The sequence below is a fragment of the Oncorhynchus masou genome, chromosome 30 (assembly GCF_036934945.1).
Source record: "Oncorhynchus masou masou isolate Uvic2021 chromosome 30, UVic_Omas_1.1, whole genome shotgun sequence".
In the NCBI taxonomy this organism is placed as follows: Eukaryota; Metazoa; Chordata; class Actinopteri; order Salmoniformes; family Salmonidae; genus Oncorhynchus; species Oncorhynchus masou.
Window position 1 is genome coordinate 62239524 of NC_088241.1, and position 10308 is coordinate 62249831.

The following is a 10308-nucleotide window of genomic DNA, read 5'->3' on the forward strand; positions in this document are numbered from 1 at the left end:
AGTTTCATCCTAAAATCAAATCAAAAACACATTTGGCTAATAGGCTTTTATACCACAATTTTTATTTATTTATTTTACCTTTATTTAACTAGGCAGGTCAGTTAAGAACAAATTCTTATTTTCAATGACGGCCTAGGAACAGTGGGTTAACTGCCTGTTCAGGGGCAGAACGACAGATTTGTACCTTGTCAGCTCGGGGATTCAAACTTGCAACCTTTCGGTTACTAGTCCAACGCTCAAACCACTAGGCTACCCTGCCGCCCCAATAAGAGTTTGCACAAGAGTGAAGGGATAAATATGTAACGTTATTTTTTTTTTATTACATGTTTGATTCTGTCCCTAAAATGTAATTCACGTGTTTAAAATAAATAAATATAATAATAATCCCATTTTCTATCCTGAAAAGGTGTGACTAGTAACGTTTAGGTAATGCCCAAGAAAAATGAATCTGCTGCATTCTAAATTGGGGGAATTTGGCTATTGAAATTGATTTTGGGCATCGTGATATTGAAAACTCGGACTGCATGAGGCTCAAACACGAATTAATGATAAATAAAAATAAATAAATCATCCTCTAATACAGTTTTAGCACTACAATCACTCAATTATTGAGCCCGAAAACTTAAAAAATCTTCATCCTGCTTTCATTTACATACATTTAAGCTATTCCAAGTGAATTCACCTTCTGACATCCAGTGGAACATTTACAATAGTGCATCTAAATCATTAAGAAAACTTAAAAATCTTCATCCTGCTTTCTTTTTTTAAGATTCAATTATTGATCTTCTGAAAGTCGCAGATAAAGCTAGATGCATAATCACTGTACTCTCAAGTACTTGAAACCGAATTCGCAAGGTTTCATTTAAAAACACCAAGAGGAAAGAAATCACTGACGTCCTGGCTCTGTCAACACAACACTTGTTTTGTTGTTTTTCATTAGTTTCTTCTTGGGCCCAGGGATATCTGTGTACTGAAGGGAGGGACAGAAAACATTGGGGGTAATATTATCCAACTTGCATAGTCATTTCACCCCTACCTACATGTACATATTACCTCAACTAACTTCTACCCCCGAACATTGACTCGGTACCCCCGTATATAGCACTGTTATTTTGTAGCTCTTTTCTTTTAGTATTGTTGGTTTAAGGGCTTCCAAGTAAGCATTTCACTAAGGTCTACCTGTTGTATTCGCGGCTTGTGACATAAAATTTGATTTGAACATGGGCCAGCGTCCCTGTGGAGAATAAATCCTAAGCCAATTATTCCCAGGACCAAACATATGTAAAAATTGTATGCGCGCATGACGAAGACACTTTGGATAAAAGAGGCTAATAAATGGCGAACTTGTACTAACAATAATGCTGCTCATTCCATGACCAACTGACCAGGTGAAAGTTATGATCCCTCATGTCACTTGTTCAATCCACTTCAATCAGTGTAGATGAAGGGGAGGAGACGGGGTTAAAGATGGATTGTAACGCCTGGAGACATGGATTGTGTGACATTCAGAGGGTGAATGGGCAAGACAAAATATTTAATTGCCTATGAACGGGTCATGGTAGGTGCCAGGCGTTTTGAGTGTGTCAAGAACTGCAACACTGATGGCTCTTCCACGCTCAACCGTTTCCCATGTATATCAATAATGCTCCACCACCCAATGGACATCCAGCCAACTTGACACAACTGTGTGAAGCATTGGAGTCAACATGGTCCAGTGTCCCTGTGGAACTCTTTAGACACCTTGTAGAGTCCATTCCCTGACGAGTTGAGGCTGTTCTGAGGGGGGACAAACAGCAGGGAGCAACTTGGTGTTCTTAATGTTTTGTACACTTATCGACCACTGCATGGCAGTAAGGAGTGGCATGTCACTGAAATGTGTCCAACTCACCGGTCCCCCTCCACCCTTCAGGGCTGTGATGTCACTTAGCTGACCAGACATTCCTAGCATGCATGCCTCATTTTAAGTGTTTCTCTCGTTTGGGGCACTTGCAGATGCATCATTGACTCTTCAAAGTTTTTCCTAAAGGAAAATAATGACATGAAGGGACCAAATGAGAGGACAAACTACTGTAGTCCTTTACAGTTAAATGAGAGGACAAACTACTGTAGTGCTATACAGTTAAATGAGAGGGCAAACTACTGTAGTGCTATACAGTTAAATGAGAGGACAAACTACTGTAGTGCTATACAGTTAAATGAGAGGACAAACTACTGTAGTGCTATACAGTTAAATGAGAAACGTATCAATAACAATCTTATTGAATGAGTCTGACGACAGCACTGACCTGCTCTCGACTCTGTCTTGAAGTCCCTGTGGTGGCTGCGGGAGCGTCGCTGTACTGCTGCCGGAGCTTTTAGATCACACAGCTAAGGAGGGCGCCACGTCTCTGCTTTGTATTTGTCTGCATCGTTCATGTCTCCCTCTTGTGGGTTAGGTAAAGATAAATATTACACATCACAGCGAATGGTTTTGTAAAATCACACCACATAAATATGGCAGATTTGGGTATGTTTTTTAAGGGGGTGAGTACATAAGATTTAACAGGAAGAGGAAATTACCATAGTGCATTGAAGCAATCTTGGGGGAACATGTTTCTTGCCACTAGATGAAACTTTTCTTAGCGCCTTTAGCCCTTTCCATTTTCACCCTCGATCTTTGATTCATTTAGCTTTGGAATTAAATATAAAATGTTAAGGTGAAGACATTCAGAAGTGATAAGGAGCAATGGAACAAAATGAACAATAATTGTATTCATTATACACAGATTGAGATGCCAGGAGATTAGAAGTGGAAAGGAGGGCATTTTACTGTTCTTTATTGAACTTTTGTACAGTTCCAAGATGCACAGAAATGCAACAACAATACATCACAAAATGACAAACAGCGTCTCTTTTTCGATTTTTGAATCGCATTTTTGGAAATGAGGGCATCTTACCGTTCTAACGGTGGCCAGTCTGTGAAGGGCGCGGTTGTCTTCAACACTTCCCTACTTCCCCACTTTTGAGACTGATCAGGTGCGTGACATCGTAGGTAAAACAGCAGCAGCTGCTATCGCACGTCCAGGAAAGACAAACCCTACAAGATAGTGGAAAATTACCTTTTTGAAGTTCACGCCAAAGTGAACTTTCAATGACACAGTACAGTTTCTATTCCGCTAGCCAGCACCTCGTCTTAATAGGTGTGCGTTTCTTTTTCTTCTAGACAGTACAGTTTGTAAGTCGCTCTGGATAAGAGCGTCTGCTAAATGACTTAAATGTAAATGTAAATGTACTTATCTTGGATGTTTAGAATGTTCCATCTTGGACCCTTGTGTAAATCTCAAACATGCACTGTACCTGAAGCCACACAGGAATGAATGAGTACAGACCTTATACATCTATGTGACTGGTAATAGATCTCAGTAAGTAGAGATATATATACAGTATAACTGTTAAACAACGCTACCGTAGCTATATATATTATTAGCAATAAGGCTACAGAAGACAAATAGCTAGCTATTAGCCCAAGAGTGGACTAAAGGAGCCTAACATGAATCCTTATAAGGATCTTACATGTTCTGTTTAGAGGTGAACTGGCGCTGGCAGCCAAAACAGCCAAATACTCCATCTAAACACGAATCGATTCTCAAGTGCAGTATGGTTCTAGAAATATAAAGAACTGTACTTTCATATCACATCAAGAATACACATTTACTATCTACCAGAGGAGGCTGATGGGAGGAGCTATAGGAGGACAGGCTCATTGGAATGGATGGAATGGAACCGTCTGTGGTTTCCATCTGTTTGATGTGTTTGAGACCCGTTCCTTTTATTCCATTCCAGCCATTAATGAGCCCTTCCTCCTATAGCTCCTCCCATCAGCCTCCACATGAGTATTCTTGTCATGTATTCTTTTTTTTTTCTTAATCTGATTGGGTGGGCCTTGACAGGGTCTGTGTTCACCCATGCCTACATCCCTGCCTCCCAGTGCAAGACTAATTAGAAATATTGTACAAACAGGACACAGTAACACAGGCCTATTCTGGTTGTAGGCTATACATACAGTCCAAAACACAAAACCACAAACACAGACCACAACTATAACAAAACAACATTACTGTAATGTTAAAGTAATATGCTAGCCTATACAATGCAAACAGTGGGACACAGGTAGCCTACCTTTAGAGACAGAGTAACAATGGCCTCAAGTTCCACAAACTAATGTGAAATATATATACAATATGTAACTCCTTTGGAATGATAGACAGGATATAGGCTACACAGGACAGGACACCTGATGGACAGGACACCACTATACTGGAAATAAAAAAAAGAAGCAGACAACAACTATATAAAGTATACTAAATACATATAGTAAACTATAGAAAGTTATACAAAATAATTTACTTACAGATCTAAAACTGAATCCAGTCCTTCATTTTCCTCCACCTGAGTCATGGTGATCTTGGTCCAGGTTGCTCACAGCATCTGTCTGACTCACTAAGAAATTCCTTCAAAGGTTCTTTCTCTGTATACCTGGCTATTGTCCTCTTTTTACCCCCCTGTTAGGTAGTTAGCTTGGTTTTTCGTTTTCTTTTTACCCCCTGTTAGGTAGTTAGCTTGGTTTTTCGTTTTCTTTTTACCCCCCTGTTAGGTAGTTAGCTTGGTTTTTCGTTTTCTTTTTACCCCCCCTGTTAGGTAGTTAGCTTGGTTTTTCATTTTCTTTTTACATCCCTGATAAGCGATTTCTAGGCTAAAGCAATGATAGAATCTGTTCAAAAAATACCCAACAAAAATAGAAACGCAACATGCAACAATGTCAAAGATTTTCTGAGTTCCAGTTTATATAAGGAAATCAGTCTGCAATTACACGTGGTCTGCGTTTTGAGAGGCCGGTTGGACATACTGCCAAATTCTGTAAAACCACGTTGGAGGTGGCTTATGGTAGAGAAATTAACATGACATTCTATGGCAACAGCTCTGGTGGACATTCCTGCAGTCAGCATGCCAATTGCACTCTCCCTCAAAACTTGAGACACCTGTGGCATTGTGTTGTGTGACAAAACTGCACACTTTAGAGTGGCTTTTTATTGTCCTCGGCACAAGGTCAACCTCTGTAATGATCATGCTGTTTTATCACTTTCTTGATATGCCACACCTGTCATGAATGCTCCTCTGCCTAGTCATGTCAAATCCATAGATTATGGCCTGATTGAATTGATTTAAATTGACTGATTTCCTTATATGAACTGTAACTCAGTACAGCATTAAACTTCCCAGAATGTTCCTTTTTAAAGATTCCCAGGTACAGCCACGTGTCACTTTTAAAATGTCGGAAAACATGTAATAATGGCCGGATGTGATGCAAAAAAGGGAGAAGTAAATTGAAAACAAGATTCAAAGAATATACATACCAGCTCATGTGTGGTGTGAAAGAGGTATTCTGCTGTATGTATTGAAACACACTTCCATAACCAACAACAATGCACCACTGTTGGCTACGTATGCAAAAAGACAGTTGCATCAGAGATGGAAAGAAATGTTGACTGAATCTTCAGGTTTATTCGGCTTGTTTTATAACATTTTAAAACATTTCAATAGACCTACAGTTCTAAAGTTATTAATTCACAATAGAGGTGATTAAATGCGTCTGGAGGTGATTCTAAAATGAGTCTGAATTCCAACTAGTTGTCTCAGTCTTCTGTGATTCAGTCGTCCTGCTTCTGTCCCATTCACCACCTTCAGTCACATTACCACCCCCGCTACTACAACCCGGGCCTCAAACCCAGACCCATCGACCCCGGCACCCTTAACCAATCAAATGCCCCAGATGGAGGGGATTCCATACAGCCAGCCACTGGGGGCTCAGGGATTGGTCAGGACTGGCAGTAACAGAATAGCAGAGCAGATGATGGGATTGTCATACCTGTCTGACGCACCTTCCACAGAGACTACCGGCCAACACAGTCTCATACTGCAACAGGTATGTCGATACTCCGCTATGTTTCTGTTTTCATCAGAATGCACCTGTTGCAGTTCGTTCAATGGTGAAAATCTCTCTATTTTCTTGCATCCCATTTTCTCTTTCTTAAAGTGAATGTTATTTCCTCCCTCCAAACCCTTACATCCCAACTCCCTCTCCTACAGAACTTTTCTCCCTTCCTCCCGGCCCCCCCCTGCGAAGCCAAGTACACCATGGAGTATTGACTGTGGCGGGAGAGGAACGACATTGCTATGAGGAAGAGCCGAGACAAGGCCAGTTGGCACATACAGCTCACCCACCAAAGGGCTCTGCAGCTGCAAGAGGAGAACCACCGGCTGCAGATTCTCGTAGGGAAAATCACCCAGAAATTGGACACATTGGACCAGCAATCAAACACATCTTGTCACAGAGTCACCTACGGCCCAGGGGTGAGAATGTAGCCAGGGAAGAGGGCAGTTGAGTGTGTTGGGGAGTGTACATTTTACATTTGAATAATTTAGCAGAAGCTACTATCCAGAGGGATTTACAGCAGGAGTTTAGTGGTAGAGAATTACAGCAAATATTTATTGTTTAGTGAAGTTCTGAATGAAAACATGTTATTTTGTTGTTGGAAATTGTACATTCCTATATACTGAAACTGTCACATACAGTTGAAGTTGGAAGTTTACAAACACCTTAGCCAAATACATTTAAACTCAGGTTTTCACAATTCCTGACATTTAATCTTAGTAAAAATTCCCTGTCTTTGGTCAGTTAGGATCACCACTTTATTTTAAGAATATGAAATGTCAGAATAATAGTAGAGAGAATTATTTCTTTCAGCTTTTCTTTCCTTCATCATTTTCCTGTGGGTCAGAAGTTTACATACACTCAATTAGTATTTGGTAGCATTGCCTTTCAATTGTTTAACTTGGGTCAAATGTTTTGGTGAGCCTTCCACAAGTTTCCAACAAGAATTTGGGTGAATTTTGGCCACAATATTATTTAGTAGATATCTGGCAAAAGTGAAGTAATTCTGCAATTCAATTTCTTCTAAATACGTATTTTGATGGCTATTTCTCAACATTCTGTGTTATGACTTACAATTAAAATCAAGGTACAAAAAAAGAGGGGTATTTTATTTTAATGTTATTACTAACACAACATGTACATACTGTGCATTCGTAAAGTATTCAGACCTTTTGACTTTTTTCACATTCTGTTACATTACACCATATTCTAAAATTGATTAATTTGTTTTTTCCCCCTTATCAATCTACACACAATACCCCATAATGACAAAGCAAAAACAGGTTTGTATAAATGTTTGCAAATGTATTAAATAATAAACATCACATTTACATTTACACATTTGTATTATTGATTGTATGTTTGTTTATTCCATGTGTAACTCTGTGTTGTTGTTTGTGTCGAACTGCTTTGCTTTATCTTTGCCAGGTCGCAGTTGTAAATGAGAACTTGTTCTCAACTAGCCTACCTGGTTAAATAAAGGTGAAGTTAAAAAAATAAAAAAAGTATTCATATCCTTTACTCAGAACTATGTTGAAGCACCTTTGTCATTGATTACAGCCTCGATTATTCTTGGGTATGACACTAACCTTGGCACACCTGTATTTGGGGAGTTTCTCCCATTCTTCTCTGTAGATCCTCTCAAGCTATGTCAGGTTGGATGGGGAGCATCGCTGCACAGCTAATTTCAAGTCTCTCCAGAGATGCTAGATCGGGTTCAAGTCCAGGCTCTGGTTTGGCCACTCAGGGACATTGTCCCAAAGCCACTCCTGCATTGTCTTGGCTGTGTGCTTAGGGTCGTGGTCCTGTTGGAAGGTGAACCTTTGCCCCAGTATGAGGTACTGAGCGCTCTGGAGCGGGTTTTCATCAAGGATCTCTCTGTACTTTGCTCTGTTTGTCTTCCCTTCTATCCTGACTAGTCTCCCAGTCCCTGCCATTGAAAAACATCCCCACAGCATGATGCTACCACCACCATGCTTCACCGTAGGGATGGTGCCAGGTTTCCTCCAGACATGACGCTTGACTTTCAGGCCAAAGAGTTAAATCTTGGTTTAATCAGACCAGAGATTCTTGTTTCTCATGTCAATGAGGTAATTGAGGTAATATGTACATGTAGATGTACATGAGTTATTAAAGTGACTATGCATAGATAATAACAGAGAGTAGAGGCAGCATTCCAGAAGGGGGGGGGGGCAATGCAAATAGTCTGGGTAGCCATTTGATTAGCTGTTTAAGAGTCTTATGACTTGGGGGTAGAAGCTATTTAGGAGCCTCTTCGACCTAGACTTGGTGCTTCGGTACCACTTGCTGTGCGGTCTTAGACTATTTTTAGGGCCTTCTTCTGACACCGCCTGGTATAGAGGTCCTGGATGGCAGGAAGATTGGCCCCAGTGATGTACTGGGCCGTACGCACTACCCTCTGTAGTGCCTTGTGCGTCGGAGGCCGAGCAGTTACCATACCAGGCAGCATGCTTTCAATGGTGCAGCTGTAAAACCTTTTTATTATCTGAGGAACCATGCCAAATCTTTTCAGTCTCCTGAGGGGGAACAGGTTTTGTCGTGCCCTCTTCACGACTGTCTTGGTGTGCTTGGACCATGTTAGTTTGTTGGTGATGTGGACACCAAGGAACTTGAAGCTCTCAACCTTCTCCACTACAGCCCCATCGATGAGAATGGGGGCGTGCTCAGCTCTCTTTTTCCTGTATTCCACAATCATCTCCTTTGTCTTGATCACGTTGAGGGAGCGGTTGTTGTCCTTGCACCACATGGTCAGGTCTCTGAACTCCTCCCTATAGGCTTTCTCATCATTGTCAGTGATCAGTGTTGTGTCATCAGCAAAGCTAATGATCGTGTTGGATATGTGCCTGGCGTGCAGTCATGAGTGAACAGGAATGTTGTGGCGGATGTTTTGATACCTACCCTTACCACCTGGGGTCTGCCCGTCAGGAAGTCCAGGATCCAGTTGCGGAGGGAGGTGTTTAGTCCCAGGGTCCTTAGCTTAGTGATGAGCTTTGAGGGTACTATGGTGTTGAACGCTGAGCTGTAGTCAATGAATAGCATTCTCACATAGATGTTCCTTTTGTCCAGTTGTGAAAGGGCAGTGTGGAGTGCAATAGAGATTGCATCATCTATGGATCTGTTGGTGTGGCATGCAAATTGGAGTGGGTCTAGGGTTTCTGGGATGATGGTGTTGATGTGAGCCATGACCAGCCTTCCAAAGCATTTCATGGCTACAGACGTGAGTGCTACGAGTCGATAGTCATTTAGACAGGTTACCTTAGTGTTCTTGTGCACAGGAACTATGGTGGTCTACTTGAAACATGTTGGTATTACAGACTCAGACAGGGAGAGGTTGAAAATGTCAGTGAAGGCTCTTGCCAGTTGGTCAGCGCATGCTCGGAGTACACGTCTGGCCCTGCGGCCTTGTGAATGTTGACCTGTTTGAAAGTCTTATTCACATCGGCTGCAGAGAGCGTGATCACACATTCGTCCTGAACAGCTAATGCTCTCATGCATGTTTCAGTGGTATTTGCCTTGAAGCGAACATAGAATTTATTTAGCTCGTCTGGTAGGCTCGTGTCACTGGGCAGCTCTCAGCTGTGCTTCTCTTTGTAGTCTGTAATAGTTTGCAAGCCCTGCCACATCCGACAAGCGTCAGAGCTGGTGTAGTACAATTCGATCTTAGTCCTGTATTGACGCTTTGCCTGTTTGATGGTCGGAGGGCATAGTGGGATTTCTTAGCTTTCGGGTTAGAGTCCCGCTCCTTGAAAGCGGCAGCTCTTCCCTTTTAGTGTGAATGTTGCCTGTAATCCATGGCTTCTGGTTGGAGTATGTACGTACAGTCACCGTGGGGACGATGTCCTCGATGCACTTATTGATAAAGCCAGTGACTCCTCAATCCCTTTGGAAGAATCATGGAACATATTCCAGACTGTGCTAGAAAAGCAGTCCTGTAGTTTAGCATCTGCTTCATCTGACCACTTTATTATAGACCGAGTCACTGGTGCTTCCTGCTTTAATTTGTGCTTGTACACAGGAATCAGGAGGATAGAATTGTGGTCAGATTTGCCAAATGGAGGGCGACGGAAAGCTTTGTACGCACCTCTGTGTGTAGAGTAAAGGTGGTCTAGAATAGTTTTTCCTCTGGTTGCACATTTAACATGCTGATAGAAATAAGGTAAAACTGATTTAAGTTTCCCTGCATTAAAGTCCCCGGTCACTAGGAGCGTCGCCTCTGGATAAGTGCTTTCCTGTTTGGTTTGGTTCCCCTTTCTCCACTGGGATTCTCTGCCTCTAACCCTATTACGGGGGCTGAGTCACTGGCTTTCTGGTGCTCT

The 10308-nt window shown here is 41.7% G+C and overlaps 1 long non-coding RNA gene and 1 pseudogene across 1 annotated transcript; one reads left to right on the top strand and one right to left on the bottom strand.

Moving 5' to 3' along the window:
- Positions 1–739: 739 nt before the first annotated feature.
- LOC135523220 (uncharacterized) lies at positions 740–2992 on the bottom strand. Its single transcript, XR_010452802.1, has 4 exons — positions 2937–2992; positions 2560–2669; positions 2286–2423; positions 740–2020 (listed from the first exon to the last, which is right to left on the bottom strand). It is a non-coding gene; the product is annotated as an uncharacterized LOC135523220 (long non-coding RNA).
- Positions 2993–5308: 2316 nt separating this feature from the next.
- On the top strand, positions 5309–7305 carry LOC135521684 (CCAAT/enhancer-binding protein epsilon-like; annotated as a pseudogene).
- The last annotated feature ends 3003 nt before the right edge of the window (positions 7306–10308 follow it).